The sequence below is a fragment of the Chamaea fasciata genome, unplaced genomic scaffold (genome assembly GCF_029207755.1).
Source record: "Chamaea fasciata isolate MVZ Bird 193981 ecotype frontalis unplaced genomic scaffold, bChaFas1.0.hap1 SCAF_5, whole genome shotgun sequence".
In the NCBI taxonomy this organism is placed as follows: domain Eukaryota; kingdom Metazoa; phylum Chordata; class Aves; order Passeriformes; family Sylviidae; genus Chamaea; species Chamaea fasciata.
This window is the reverse complement of record NW_027094090.1, coordinates 54,921,843-54,937,502: the sequence shown is the minus strand read 5'-3', so window position 1 is coordinate 54,937,502 and position 15,660 is coordinate 54,921,843. Positions and strand designations below refer to the sequence as shown.

The window sequence follows — 15,660 nt, the reverse complement described above, 5'->3', positions numbered from 1 at the left end:
GGCCCTGAACACTTCAGGGATGGGGCAACTTCATAAGTTCATCACTCCTCCTTTCTTCCTGAGATGAGAAATCTGAGCAAAATCCCAGTTCCCCTGTTCTGTGCAACATTTTCTCTGAACAGCTGTGTTCTGGACAGACCTGCCCTGGCCCTGCTAAATTGCTCTCTCCTGTGATGGTGTCATCTCCACGGGTATGCACCTTCCTGCTGTGTAAGAGAGAGGCCCACAGCTAACCTGTCACTGGGGAGTGTGGAATGGGAGAAGGCTTTTGTCCTTGGTTCCTCTGCTTGTCAGATGATTCTGGGCAGCAGATCTTCACTTGAGAAAGAATTTCTTTACTGAAAGGCTTGTCAAGCATTGGCATGGGCTGCCCAGGGAGGAGGAGGAACACCATCCTTGGAGGTGTTCAAGAAACACCTGGTACTACTTCTTTGGTTTGGGTGACAAGGTGATGTTTGATCAAAGGTTGGACTCTGTGATATTGAAGATCTTCTCCAACCTCAATGATTCTATGATTTGCTGTAAGGAGTTTTCCCCAGCTTGGCCATTGAGACATTGCCAAAAATCAAAAAAACATTGTCGTGAAAAGTAAACAGTGTTAGGTAGTGTTTTTCCTGACAACATGATGCATCCTCAATACAGGAAAAATATCAGAACATAGATTAAAATACATACTTTCAGATTATGCATTTGTTTATTGTTCATATTGGTTTGATTTTTTGTGTCCCCTGTTTTATGATGTAGATGAGGCTGGTGAAGCAAGTGAAAAAAACTGAGAATGCAGTTTCTTCTCTAGCTTGTCACCATTTGCAGGCCTTGTTTAAAGCTGATTTGCCTTTTGTGCACACATCAGCTTCTCATTGATAGACTTCCATAGAAGTCACACCACCTTTTCCATTTTTGCGTGTATATTGCCATTTTACAACTCCTTCTATTGCAAATGCAGTGTTTATAGCAGTATTGTTGATAACTGAAGCAGCTGAGGGACCAACAGAGCTAAATAAATTAAAATGCTTTGTTCATCTGCCACAATGACAGCTTGTCTCATGCTCTGTGTATCAGAGGTACAGATAAGGATAAAGGTGCAACAGCTTTATCTTACTACAGGAATAGGTGAAGCAAAGCAGCATTGGATGGATACTTCCATTATCCTTAATATAGTGTAGATGCAATGAAATGAAATAGTAGAAATATCAATGCACACATATAAAATGATATAAAATGCACTCTCTGTGTTGAAGAGGAGCTTTGCTGAAGGGGGGTACATGTGTGTGAATGCATCTGTCTATATGTACAGCACTCAGAGTGCTGTGTTGGCTAGAGTCTGGCTTCAGACTTGTCTTAAGTTCTCTCATATTTGAGAGGTGTTTTGGGTTATTCATTAAAGCACTTTCAGCCCCACATTCCAGGCACCTTATGTATCTCTTTAATGCACATCAGTGGATTGTTTTTAAAGCAAACATTTCCAGAGCTTTAATTGCGGCCTTCAGCCAACAACGTCACCTTTCTAAAGGGATGTGATGGTTTGTGTGGGGGGTGGCACCAGCCATGGGACAGTCCTGCTGGCTGAACCAGCACACAGAATTTAGACACACACCAGTCTCGTATTTTTCCCAGGTGACACTTAGCCAGAGCACTTATACATATGTATGTTAACCTGGAACTCCAGGAAGCTTGGAATGTAGTGGTATCGAGCCAGGTTTTCTTCTGCCAAGTTAAAATATTTAGGGATTTGTTGTTGACTCTATTTTGAATAAATTCCTTTCAGTGGAGTGAGTTTGTGGCCGGCTGCCAGGTGACTGCAGTGTCACTCCTTTATTTGTCACTTTGAAACAGGTCATGTGAGTTACTGTCCCTGAATGATTTTATTGTATGAGAGCACAAAGTATTTGCCTGCTGGAAATTCATCAGGATGGTGCCCATCCTCACACAGGGGAGAATTACTTACCTTATTTACCTTTGCTTGTTTTGAATCACTAATGTAATTTGTTGTTATTACATGACTTTATTTTGCTGTCTGTTTTGGGGCACAAGACAGGGTCAGCTTGTAGTATGTGTTTTAATAAAATTTTTTTCTTCCCCAGCTGAAATCATAGAGTAAATAGATTTTTTGTACTTCGAAGAAAAAAAAAATCAATTCACTTTTATTCAGTGTTAATCAATAAATAAAATAATGAAGAAAAGGAGCAGAACTTACTCTGGCAGGAGAAGTGGACATCAAATCAGAGGAGTAACTTTGGGAAATATTTCTCTTTCAATACTCAAACTTCAAATATGAAAAGCAGACAAAAATAGACGTAACTTTGAAGTTCAGAGTAGGTGTAATGATGCTTTAAATTGAATGAACTCACACAGAGTCTTAAATACAGTTGACAAAAACATTGTTTTGAGACCCACTTCAGAAGCTTTCACTTACAGAATGCTACTTCATGTTTTTCTGCATAGTGATATTGCATTTTCTGGGATATTTGATAAGCAACAAAACCAGACTTTGTTGGTTTGTGAGCACTGGCACTTAATTTGTATCCTCCAGCTGTTTTGTGGCCTGTGTTTGTCATAATTGAGATATCTTTGACCTCCCTGAGCTGGGCAGATACTTGTACTGGCTGGGCTAAAAACCTGTGTGCTCCCTTCCAGAACCTTGGAAGCAGAGTGCAATTCCTTTTTCAACCGAGTGCCCCAGGTCACGAATCAGAAAATTCATTGATCTCATGATTTTCTGCCCTTCACCTTTGACTGGTATCCACTGAAAGGCATTAATAGGTGGAAGAAGTTCCTGGATGCTCTCTGAGAGGATCTGTGGCTCAGGGAGAGTTTTGCTCTGACCTGCTGGCAAGTTCTGGTTGAGGTGAGAAATAATCTCAAGGGAAAAGTGTTGCCTCTCGGGTTCTCATTGCTTCTCCTGCCTGTCTCAGCTTTGCTGGGTGCACACCTTTCTCCTGCTGCCTGGGCACTGAGTCACTACAGGAAAAAAAACAAGATTTTTTTGACAGTGGTATTGCTAGGATCCTTGAGTTTTGCTGCTTTCTTTGCGTTGCAAGAGATACTTTTCATCTCTTGTCTCTCTTCCCCACTCCAGAGCTGCACACTGCACGAAGTGCCTCTTGTTTCCTTGCTGTCTGTGTTGCATTTGTTCAGACTGGTGGGGTAGCAGAACTGAAATTGAAGATACCATGGCATGTGCATCCATTTCTATCCTCTTCTTCACTTGGTCGCATTTTTATTACGTGCAGCTTCTTGCTTTCTCATTTAAGGCTTCTTTTCCTTTACTTTATAGTCCTGTGTAAATCTGTCCTTACATAAAGCTTTTATCTTATATCCACATCTGAATCGTTTCTTTGCATTTGGAGCAGCAGTGCTTCAAGTATTTGAAATGCATTTCAAGTTGAATACTTTGAAAGTGTTTCTGAAGAAATGCAGTGGTCTGATAGTTGGAAAAAAAATTTCTTCCAGTGCTTTTTCAGAGTTGGGATTCATCTTGTGCTTGCCAGCTGAGGGCAAACTGAAAATGGAATGTAAGTGGAGACAGGATGTCTGGAAAGGACAGAAGTATTGATAATAAATGGCAGGGGGGATGGTGTGTGGAAATGCCACTTACATGAAGAGACAGTAGTCCCTGGCTTTTCTGCTTCAAAAATATTTGGTTCGTGAGATGTGGGTTGCTGCATCCAAGCCCTGGGTGTTGCAGGCAAACCATTTCCTCCTCTTTTTTCATTAATTTATCAAGCTTTGGCAAGGCTTGCATCCTTTTACTTGCTGTAGAACAGTGGAAAAAACAGAGTTATGCAATTCCTGTGGACCCTAAAGTTAAAATGACTTAGTTCGGGTTTTATTAATTTATCAATCACTAGGGAATTCTGCAATACTCTAATCTTCATAGTAGCAAAATGTGGAAGACCTCACCTCATGGGTCTTTAATGATTCACTGTCATTAAACATTTGAGAGGAAAAATGTGCCTATTACCAAACTGAAAAGTTTTCCCACTTTATTTACTGCTGTGTAAACATCAAACTGTAGTTTTTCCTAGTCTGCAACTGCAAAGACAGTAGTGGTTTTTGCACTAATTGCAATGCACATTAGTAATTTCTCTCTCTAGCAGGAGAGAAACTCAGCTTTTTGGAGGCATGTCATTTTGATACAATCTCTTCTCTTTGTTCTATGTAGGTTTGGCAGTTCTGCAGACTGCTTCCTACAAAGGATAGTTGCACAATGTTTAAAAATGAGAATTTCTGCTTTAAAGAAATAAAGGTTTACATTTTGAATTGCAGTTGTTAAGGGAACATGCTTTAGTATTTGATATCTTGGAGTGAGGAAGAAAAAATAGCAGCTAATTGAAGTCAAATGTATCTCCTTTGTCAAATAGCAAAAATCTTAAAAACACCTGCAAGTTAATATTCAAATCATTCATAACTAAATAGGAAGAAAAATGCAAATGCCTGGCTTATCTCACTCTGTAAGCCTGGCTTTTTACTTTTATAAATAAGAATTTTATAAAGAATAATTTAGGATTTCTTTCATAGAACCTTTCTGAGGTTTGAGGCCACTCATGTAGTTGGATTTTAATTTAAATGTTATGTTTTGGATGTTTTTATGACTTAAAGCATATAATGAATGCTTTAAAAATTGCAGTTTCAGGTGTTTATTATGTACGATCTTATGATTTGCACAAACTTTCTCTGGGCATTTCCCCTGAGTTCTTTCCAGGATTTAGATTGCTTGCTAGGTAATTGTGCTTAATAAGCCATTTTGGCCTCCTGATGTTACCTGGTATTTTACACTTCCATAGCTGCATATCGATAAAGATTAGAAATCCCAGCAACCACGTTTTTATTTAAAACAAAATTGGCCTGGCTCTTTTTGTTAAGCTCCCTCACACAGTTCTAAATCCTAAACCCTGTCTATTAACTTACTCAGTGCTGCCAGTGGCTCTCCAGGCTGCACAGCTTCTCCTCTGTTTCTGTAGAAAAACAGAATCCACAGACACTGGGGTGTTTTTAATTAAGAAAGATCAGGGGAAACTAAAAAAAAAAATGTCTTAATCAGATGTCTTGGGGTTTTTTTTGTTTTGTTTGTGTTTTTTGTTTGTTTGTTTGTTTTTGGTTTTTGTTTTGGTTTGGTTTTTTTGGTTGTTTTTTTTTTGGTGGGAGGGGGCGTTTTTTGTCTGCTTCCAAAGAGAAATGCAGGCTGGACTTTGTTCTTCATAAACAGTGTGATGATAACCCAGAGAGTTCATCACAGCAATTCACGCAGCAGTGCTGTGATGCTGTTTTGTTTAACTTTGGCTTAAAGTCAGGAAGGCTTCAGGAACAATTTTTTCATGGAAACAGTGGTCAGGCATTGGAAGACGCTGCCCAGGGAGGTGGTGGAGTCACCATCTCTGGAGATCTTTAAGACTGGATGTGGCACCTAGTTGACAAAGTGGTGATTGGTCAAAGGTTAGACTCAATGATCTTGGAGATCTTTTTCAATGTTAATAATTCTGTGTTTTTCATTACCAGTGTCTGGCATCCCAGGCATGTCATAAGTTCAGAAAAAATGGTGAAGATACACCATGATAGGAGGAATGATGATACCTGGGTGCTTTGCAGGAGCTCCTTAAAGCAGAACTGTGCTTGTCTTGGCCTCTCTGAAAGGCAACAGAACTCCCAAAGAGAAGGTGCACCCTGCCCAAGGTGTGGAGGTGAATAGAGTAAGCTCAATCAGCCCAAAAGCCAGTAGGGTCTCACCTGCTGATCCATTGTGTTTTGGTAGGTGCTCTGCAGAAGTGGGTTAAGGGACAGCAGGAAGGAGGATGAAGAGATTTAAACAGTAACTTGGTGGAGTTGCACTTCCATGTGCATGTCTGAGGTGACTCTGGCAAGTGACCTATAAAGAGCTCACTGGGTATACTGAGCAAGAAGTGAATAAAGAAAGGCAGAGATCAGTATGGAAGGACTTCCTGAGTGAAAATAAGTGGATCAAGTGCAGAAGGGGGAGGGCTGCTTTGCCCTGCCTGCATTTGGCAAGTCTGCTGACTCCAGAAATCTGTCCTGACATTGTCATGCTTGGTAAATAGGCAGGATGGGATTGCTGAGGGTGCAGTGAGGAGGAAGATGTAGCCATTAGGAGGTGAGATGAAAGCTTGTGACTGCATGGCCAGCAGTGAAAGGCTCCATCTCAGAAAGTGCAAAATCTAGACACTGTCTGAAAACGTGGAGGGAAATCAATACATGGGAAGTTGTGCTGGTTTAAAAATTGTTGCCACGGACAAAGAAGGCAGGAGCAGGAAAATGAAAACTTTACCCCCCTCTTACTGTATTAAATTTGAGCTAACATCTATTTTCCACTGGCATTGCTGGCTGTGACTTCTGTTAATTGCCGTCAGTTTTTTGGCAGAGAATCATGTTTTTCCTGAAGAGCTCTTTGCTGGGTCTTTCTATGAATGTGATTTGTGATCTTTGTAAGACTTCTAAGGGAAAGTGTATTTAGTATGATGTTCATATCTGCACTTCTTGCTCCTCCCAGTGAGTTTTGGAGTTTAGGTGAGTTTCAGCAAAACTGAAACGTAGAGTTTTACAGAGAATGGTGGTTTAGAAAGTACAAAGTTTGTAACAGTTTCCCTAAAATTATCAGCTGAATAGAGAACTTGGGCATCCTCACCTCCTGAAGTGGAATTTGGTTCCCCATCTGTTCTGTGCAGTGTGGCCAGTTGGCCAAAGTGGGTGTAGGCTTATCTTGGAGCTGCCTGTGGCACTGCCACAGAACTATGGGAATTTCCAACTGGAAGAGAGGGAAATCAGGTGAGATGTATGGAAGAAATTGTTCCTGGTGAGGCTCTGGCACAGGTTGCCCAGAGAAGCTGTAGCTGCCCTGGAAATGTCCAGGGCCGGGTTAGATGGGGCTCTGGGCAACCTGGGATAGTGGAAGGTGTCCCTGCCCATGGCAGGGGGGTGGGAATGAGATGAACTTTTTCCGGCCCAACCCGTTCCATCAGTCCATGAATTAAGTAATGCACTTTTGAGTATTTCAGCCCATAAGCCATTGCTATGTTATGATTACCTCAGATTTTGCTCTAATAAAATTAGCCAAGCTCACAATTGTCAAGAGAGGAGAAATACTTAAGTGATCCAGCTGAGTCCTATAAATAGAGAACAGAAGAAGCAAAGAAGTTCTTTTGTGCCTGGGGAAATATGGAAGTAAGCACAGCCAAGTGTAAATTTTAGAAAGTGATGGGTTCCCCCCACTCATTTATCTTGCTTAACTGTTTAAAGGCTCCTCATAGTATTAAGTTCTGTTCTGTCTTGCACACTTTTCTAGGTTGCCAGGAGAGCAACTTGAAATTTTTTAGGTAATATTTAATGAATAATGTAGCTGCTCACTGAATAAAGCTTTGAGATTATAATTTTTTGGAACAGTTATGTTGATTAAGTTGAAAGTGCCTCACCTTGTTTCTGTTTCAGAAATTGCATTTCATTACAGAGAGATTTTGGTAGTCGCATCATACCCTTGGCTTTAAACCATTTGCTTAACTGACTTTTAAAACTTCTATTAGTTCAAATTTAAGGAGATTTCAGTTGTAGGATGTATTTTATTTCCTGCATCCTTCAGTGCAAACTTGGAAGGGGGGGGGAATGGGATCATTTGTATGCAAGGCTCACCACAATATAGAGGAAGAAGGTGTTGTGTTTTGGTCCGTATCTTGAAATGTAGGAAGTGTAACAAATTTCTCGTATCTTTTTTTTTCCTGAGATTTGCCCTTAGCTTACATTTGAGATGCAAGGAACACCTGTCTGATAGCTGAGACTCAGGGTGGCTGTAGTCAAATGACAAAGCAAACGCTGCACTGGGCTTGACTGAAGTGTAAAGAACAGATTCAGCCCTACAAAACCAAGAGTTAATGCAGGTCTTGCCAAAAGGGAGCAGATGAGCTCATTGCCTCATTAGTGTAAATATTGGCAATTACACACAAGTGTCTTCAGTCCCTCAGCTGGGTGTGAGTGTTTGTGGACAAGCCGTTGAGGGGAGAGGGGAAGAGTTGAACGGGTGGAGCTGTGTCTTCCTTGGAACCAGTTTGGAGAATGACCTATTTTGTCTCCTTTGAAGCTAGGGCATCTGGAGGTCTAAGGCAACTTTGAAGTAAGGTGTGTGTATTGTAGCTTTTGTATAAATATTTCCCCTGCAGTGAACCAGCTTGCTTATTTTTATTTCTCTGCTCTTTGTTTTCTTTCACTCCCACTCACTACTTAGACCATATTAGATATGTATAGATGTGACTTCCACCTAATGCTGCTGTTTATTAATAAAGTGGTGTGTAATAAAGCTGTTTTCTCAAATGCACTATATATATGCTACTAATGAGGAACAAATACTTACATGCCTTTGGAAAGCATTACAGTGCAGTAAATGACTGCCTGTTGACTGAGATGATGAATCAGGAGATGTTTATTTAATGCACATGTCTTTTTTTGAGCTGTTTGTCGCAGCATTTATATGCAGTGCAGGCTCCTTGGCTAACGTATCTGGAAAAGGATATTCCTCTGCCACAGAATAAATCTGTCCCAGCTGCTGTCTGAACCTCTGCTGTGCTGCCACCAGCTATCCTAATTGGAGCCAGGCCAGAGCAGGGACACCAAGGGCATCAGAGGGATGGAGCAGCTTTGCTGGGAGGAAAGGCTGAGGGAATTGGGATTGCTCAGTCCGGAGAGAAGAAGGCTTTGGGGTGGCCTCATCGTGGCTTTGCAGTGCCTGGAGGGAGCTTAAAGGAAAGATGGAGAGAGACTCTTGACAAGGGCCTGGAGTGACAGGACACGGGGGAATGGCTTCACACTGACAGAGAGGAGGTTTAGGTTGGATATGAGGAGGAAATCGTTCCCTGGGAGGCTGTGGGTGCCCAGAGCAGCTGTGGCTGCCCCATCCCTGGCAGTGTCCAAGCCCAGGTTGGATGGGGCTCAGAGCAGCTGGGATAGTGGCAGGTGTCCCTGCCCATGACAGGGGTTGGAACTGGATGGGCTTTAAGGTCCCTTCCAACCCACACCACTGCGTAATTCTGTGATCTAGCCCTTCCTAGAACAGTGGTTGCCAGTGAGGTTTTCCAGGATGAGTCCACTCAATCCTGCCTCTCTAGGATTGTGATGTTTCATACTGACAATTTTTTTTTTTTTAATAGCTAAACTAGAGAGTGAGGAAAAGGAGTGCTGCATGTAAAATGAAGGTGATACTTCAGTCCTAATCCTGAAACAGATTCAGTTTTGGGATTTAGTGAGTAACCCTGCTTGAATTGAATTCACACTTGTATCACAGTAAATCCTGTCTCAAGAGCTGAAGGAAGTGCTGTATCAGATATTGTTTTCATTTGCTGATACATCCTAAATATAATGCTTTTAAGTTTTAAATTTTTAAATTTCTGCTTTAGAAACTCTGACTGGAATCTAATAGAAGCAAGGATCCTTGAAACTCTGACTTGAGTGCTGTTGCCATTTCCAAAACATCTTTGGGTTTTTGTACCACAAGTCCATGTGGAGTTCAGATGCTTTTTATATCTAATCTTACTGGGAGTATTGATTTCTGAGTTGTTGTTTCTGTTAAATTAAATCAATTTCAAGAGTGTGAAAGTTACTATTAAAAATGCAAGGTTATGCTCTCAGCAGTGACCAAATACAAAAGAACTTTAGTAAGCCATCTGTTTCCTTGGCTCACCTGCTGGCTTGTTTCCTTTCCAATATTTTGTGGGGATTTGAAAATATTTTGCAGCACAGTTGGGTTAAGCCTGGTAGCTCCAAAGACACAAAGTGTTACAGGCTGTGATAACAGTGCTATCACTTCAGCCATCAATCTGTGTTTGTGACACCTGGTTGGAACTCACTTTTCTATGAAGGCCATGAGAGCTTTAGACACAGTTCATAATCGTGAAGGTTTGTAGCTATGTCAGCACTTGTATCCCAAGCTGGATGAATGTTTTGTGCTGTGCCGCAGTTAAATCTTTTCTAAGTGATGTCTCTGATTTCTTCAGATTGTCACATGTGATTTAGATTAAAACACTGTGTAGGAAGATGTCCTAAAGGCTTTACACACTTGCTGAAGTCAGAGATCAGTCTTAGAATTAAAATACTGAAGACAAAAATAAAACTTTCAAGGTGGAAGAATTAGTTCCGGTAATAACTGAATAGTTGCCATTAACAAAGTGTATCTTTGCAAGAGCTGACAAGAAATGTGGTTGATTGCTTTACCTCCTCCTATCACTCCTCCACCCTCAAAAGAAAACAAGTTAATTCCTTCCAGCTAATTCTCACCAATACAAAGAGAAGAGACAATTTGGGTTTTTTTCTGTGCTGTAAAGATTGCAGCTCAAGGAGAGATTGTAGCTCAGGGAGAGGTTGGGAATGTTCTGTAATTAGGCAAAATACCAGTTGTAGCATATGTGCTTCAGAACAATGTTTCTTTCCCTCATTTTTTCCCACCAAATTGTTCGCTGTATTGCAGCAAGAGAAATTGCAGTGCAAGCAGCAGTTCCTGTTGTAGGCAGCTGAGGGTTCCTGGATGGAAGTCAACTGGTAATTTGTCTGGGAAACTGTGACTTGGGGAATTTTGGGTTATGCAGAGGCATGATTTTGTGCAGCCTTGGCTGCCAGAAACAACTGCCTGCACATCAATGCTTGTACAAACTCCTGTGTTGGTGTTGTGCTGTCCTCTCACAGGTGAGGGGGTGTGTGTGTTTATATATCACTTGTGGCATCAGGATTTTGGCCTGTTTGACACAGATGTCAGACTATCTTTTGGCCAGCAAAATTCCTCGGTCTTAAACTCTCTCTCAAGCTTGTTCTCAACACTGTCATCTTCATGGTTGTGGGACCTTTGGTTTATTTGTTTCAAGCAGTGCTTATTATCTCAGAGCATTCTTCTGGAATAGCAAAAGAATAACCTCTACGAGGGTTAGTCCCACAAAAAAACCACTGGATGCTACCTCTGAGTAAACACTCTTCAAAGAAAGTCATGGGCTGGTTTCAAACCCAAAACCAGTTTCTTTTGAATAAAATTTTTGCCTACAGAAGACTTTCACTTGATATTTTTGACTTGAACCTGCTATGAAATATTTTTGCCCATTTACTGATGGGAGGCTGCATATCTTGTAGGATATTTCTTCTTCATCAGTCTAGGGGAGGAGGCTTTTTGGTAAATACTAGGAAGCTTATTTCCAATAGCCAATCCTGTATTTGCAGTTAACTTCATCTGGAGCATATTACTTGGCTCTGTACCAGGATTCTTCTGGTGGGGAAGACCTTCCAAATGCATCCCTGTTCATGCTCTTCTGGATGGCTTATAAACTCTTTCCGGCTAGCTGGACCGGCTTCTTTGTGCTCATTTGTTTGGTATTTTCCAATCAAGCCTTACTAGCACTGACTAATTATTCTTATTAATGGCTTACAGCATGGGTGGAACAAGCTGCCTGTTTGTCCACGGCCCTACCTGGTGTCATAACAGGGAAAAACAAGGAGCACAACTTGGCCATAGTGCACAGGGAATGGAAAATAAAGGGTAAATGCCAAACTCCAAGTGATGTTTGGTTATTGCTAATTAGAAATGAAAGCACCCTGACTTTCAAATGTACTGAACAACATGCTGGTCACTTGCTGGGGCTACAGCAAGTCACTGAAATGGTTGGTCAGAATTCTGCTGCAGCAGGGTTTTAGCCTTGATTTGAAGTGCATGATGCTTCCAGGCAGTGTGAACCTTCAAAAAAGTAGAAATGAGGTATCTTGATTTTAGCTCTTGGGTTTCCTGGTGACTTAATGCTTATGGCAAGCTGTCTTGCAAACATCTGCTTAGAATATTGTTTCTTCTTAAATGATAGAAAAATCCTTTGCACTTAGTCTGATCTGCTTGTCTTTTGTGAAGCTTCAGCCTTTTCTATATTTTGTAAACAAGTTGTGGAGAGGTAGCTAAATAGTAGCCCATATATATGTTATATATATATATTTGTGTGTATATAGGTACATATATATACATATGCTGGCTTTTCTTTACGCTTAAAAACTGAACAAATATCTGAAAGACTAAGATACCATCAGCCAATTAGGATAAAAGAGGAATTTAGGGAAAACGCTTAATGCATGGTAAACAAGGTAATTGAGGAGGCTTCAGGCAAGGTAATGGAGAAGTGGGGGAAGGAAGTAGCTGTGGAATGCCAGATTTCCAGTGCTTGGTTCCAAGCAGAACTATGTGTGGCTGTGGAGCTGATGGTTGACATACTGGGGAAAAGCTATGATCACAGGCGTGTTTTGGCTTGTGTGCCTCTCAAGTAAATTAGTTTTGCATTCCCATTCCCAGTCATTGCTGAAATAAATTATGCATAAGGTGAACTGGTTTTGAACTTATGGGATTGGGAAACCTGAAGTGAGATTTCCCCCCCCCCCAATCCTTCCATTGGCTTCAGAAATAAATTTGCACAGTACTAGAGGTAAGGCTTATTTTGCCTCCTCTAACCACAAAAGCACAGTGTGAATTCTGGGCACAGATTTCGGGTCGAAAAAGATATATGGGGCTGTCAGATGACCCTCAGTGGGGAGGCAATCAGCTTTTACTGCTATGAAAGTTAACTAACAGCAAATACAGAACTGAATACCTATGGAGAAAAACTAAAGGCTAATAAAAAGGTGCTCCAGAGTTATATTTGGGAAGCAGAGATAAGCAAGTGGCCAGAAAATTTTCTGGTTTGCAGACCTCTCTGTGAACTTCTACTGCACAATCCTAGAAACCAAACCAGTCCTAGATCTATTTTTTTAAACTTACTATAGATGAGCGTTGCTTACAAACTCTAAGACACGGTGATTTCAACACAGAGATCTTACATTTCTGGTGTGGTATATGTTCTTAGTGGCAGGCCCCCGAAGGAATCCTGTGAGCACTTGTGGGGCACATGGAATCCCAGAGTCCATGGAGGAAAAACCTCTGAGATCATTGAGTCCAACCTATGATTGATCCTCACCTTGTCAACAAAACCAGACCACTGAGTGTGCAGTTGTTCCTTGAACACCTCCAGGGATGGGGACTCCACCTGGGCAGCCCTTTTATTAACACACTGCTTTAATTCAGCCCTGCCTGTTGGTCTGAGGGATGCACGTACCATGAATTCTTCATCTTATTTAGTCTATTAAAACTATTTGTCCCGTAAGAAATGAATGGGAATGTTTCCCCTGAGCTTGAACTCATTCAAAGGCACTTGGTTCAGATCATTTGCAGCTTTGGTGAATGCTTTCTTCAAACTTGGAAGTGTCAGCAAATATTTCCTTATTATATGATGCTTCTCTTTAGTCTTTGCTTTTTTTAAAGGTGGACTGTAGGAAAACAAATGACCAAGCCTGATCTGCACTGAGCACAAGACTGTACATTGTGTGCTGACTGGGGGAAAAAATGCATTTGCTGGCTTGCTAAATTGAGATAATACTTTGGATGTTGACAGACAGAAAAACAATCAGAGCTGTCGGATGCTTTGCTGACGTGTGCGTTGTCACATGGAGAGATGGCTTGGTTGGTGCCAGGAAATCTGAACTGTTCAACCCTCAGCAAGTTATTAAGTTAATTAATAAAGTTCCTTACAGCTGGGCTTGGAATGTGAGGTCTGTTTATTTGTGAAGACAACTGGTCCAAGAATAAATAGTGGAGGTCACTGATGAGGCCTGTGAGGTGTTTTCTTCAGACACTGCTGTGTTACAGCCTGGTAAAAGATTTTCTTCTGCTGAGTTTATTGGTACATTAAAATGGTGTTAACCTGACTGAAGTGTTTCTGTGTTTGTGCATGGTTAATGATTGTGGAGATAGAAGTTTTCTTTGAATTACGTAGTTTTATGTGGGAAAATGTTTATCAAAACCTCACTGGGTTTTCAGGTGCTTGTTCATGTCTCAAAAGACTATTTCTGTATACGCTGATATTCCTAAACGTGATCACTTTTCTATTGAGTGTGCAAATCTATTTGAGATCTGGTTTTACTTAAAAATTTTACCTGTACTTCTGAACAGGTAGGTTTGGGCAGGGATTTTGGGGATGTTTGCTGGCCTGACTTTACTGCTTGGTGCTTTTCTGCTAAAGCTCGTCCCATTGATGGGGTGGGACCCCTGTGGCTCTACCAGGTTCTCAGGGTGTTGCTGCCCCAGCCTGTCAGGTGAAGATCTTCCAGGTCATCATGTGTCAATATTTGTCATCTGCTGGGTGAACTGTTCTGTTGTAGATGGGAAGTCACTTTTCCCCTCAAGCTTGGGGGCTGCAGGAAGAGATGTTCACATCCCCAGGAGAGAGCAGCTCTGGTTAGACTGTAAATCTGAACAGCATGAAGTATTTGTGTAGTGTTCTCTGCACCATTTCTGCCTCCACGCGGTGCAGTTCTGTTCAATCCATCCACATCGTCAGATTCCGTGTTTCTCGTGTAGCCCTACCCTGCTTGTCTTCACTAATCTCCCCTAAATTATTTTCAGATTTCTTTTACTCCATCCCTGTGTTATCCATTTTCTTGGTACTTAATTCTTCAAAAATATTGTCTCTAGTTTTATCACTTTATCCATATGGGATTACTTAAGTACATGAGCTTCTTTCTATTTTGTTATCACTGTTTATTTTCCCTCTATCTGCTTAAGCAGCCCAGCTGTCTCATTAGGTTTTCTTTATTTGATTTTGTTTTTTTGTTGTTGGTTGCTTTGTGGGTGGTTTTTGGGTGTTTGCTTTCTTGTTGATTTCTGGGGTTTTTAAAGACTTGATCATCATTATTGGTGGTTTGGTTTTTGTTCCAGTTTTGAGAGAATGTTCTGTCTTTTGAAGGCAACAATTTTTGTTGGGTTTACTACAAAATTTTTTTGCTTAGTATCATTGCAGTGCCTATGGAAAAGCCTAGGAAAAGACATTAGACAATGTCTGGTTCCTCACAGAAGCAGCACAGTGCTGGTAGGGGTTAAACCACTTCTGCAACACTTTCCTCGATGCATCCCCTTGTTTTAGAGGGAGAGAGAAGCAGTGTGTCTGCTCGCTTTGCTTTCTGGGTCCTCGTACAAAATGCATGGGTTTGTTGGGAATAGAAACCTTCTGCTGCTCCTGCAGGGAGACAGAAATTGGACTCTCATGGATGGCTGTAATTAAAAATGTTTCCCCCTTGTTTTTCTACAGCTCCACCTGATAGAAATTATTGAACAAACACTGAAAGCATCCTTACTAGTCCCTGGAAACATTCAGGCAGCATATAAAGGAACAGGGGCACCTGTTACTGGAAACTATTATGAGTTTATTCTGGAGTTGTTTATTGAGTGCCATTTCTCTGGGTGCTCTTTTTGTAACAACTCGTAAAATTTTTAAAAATATACTATAATGAAGCTTTGGGTAAGTCTGCAGAAGAAGTAGAAATTGTTAAAGCATGGGATGCTGGAGTAGAATCATAGAATTACTGAGGTTGGACAAGAACACTAAATCCAACCTGTGCCAAATGGCAGCCTTGTCACCCAGCCCAGAAGACTTGAGTATAATGTCCAGTGCTTGCCTGGACAGCTCCAGGGAATGGGGACTCCAAACCTCCCTGGGCAGCTCCTTCTAATGCTTGACAAACCTTTCATGATGAAATTCCTCCAGACACCCGACCTGAGCTTCCTCTGGCACAAATTGAGGCTGTTCCCTGGGAGCAGAGCCCAACTTGCCCCTGGCTCTC

General features: G+C 41.3%; 1 protein-coding gene across 2 annotated transcripts in view; it reads left to right on the top strand.

Annotated features, from left to right (window-relative positions):
- The window catches only part of RASSF8 (Ras association domain family member 8), a 74,780-nt gene that overhangs the window by 36,943 nt on the left and 22,177 nt on the right, over positions 1 to 15,660 (top strand). The gene's annotated exons all lie outside the window — the stretch shown is intronic.